We start from the raw sequence: 678 nt of genomic DNA on the forward strand, positions 1-678 counted from the left end.
ATATCTCAAAAATAGTTGAAATTCACTAATATAAATTACCAATTATTGTTATATATATATATATATGTCTATATATATGTATGTTATAACAAAAAAAAAGTTAAAAAATTTTAGAAGTATTTTTATTTTTAAAGATTTTTTCCTCTAAATCATTCGAAGACTCATAGTCGATATTAAGGATACTATAAGTCATATTAGCGAGATATTAAATTGTAACATTTTAAACATAATTTTAATTTTAAAGATACCACAATATTACACATAAAAATTAAATCTTATCTTTAATTTGATAGCATGTAATAAAATCTCCTGCATATTTATTTACATGACTTTTTACAATCTTCTTCCTCTTTCTCTCTCTCCCAAAAAAAAATTCGTTTTAATGTTTTGAATAAACTCAATTAACAACTAATATACGGTCGGCTGCTAATTTATGAAAATTTCTTTTTTATTTTTCTTTCTACCCCTATAACATATTATAAAATATATAATATCAATTGCAGTAATTAACAATAATCACTTCCTCTCTTGTTTGAAAATAATCTAATTCCTAGAATAGAAAGTACATAATTTTTAAAAGAAATGAAAACAAATTATGTTTAAAAAATCTCCGATTATGTACATCTGAAAATGTAATATAATCTCATTCTTAATATATATATATATATATATATATTA

The sequence above is a fragment of the Polistes canadensis genome, unplaced genomic scaffold (assembly GCF_001313835.1).
Source record: "Polistes canadensis isolate GaletaPanama2010 unplaced genomic scaffold, ASM131383v1 scaffold_121, whole genome shotgun sequence".
Taxonomy (NCBI): Eukaryota; Metazoa; Arthropoda; class Insecta; order Hymenoptera; family Vespidae; genus Polistes; species Polistes canadensis.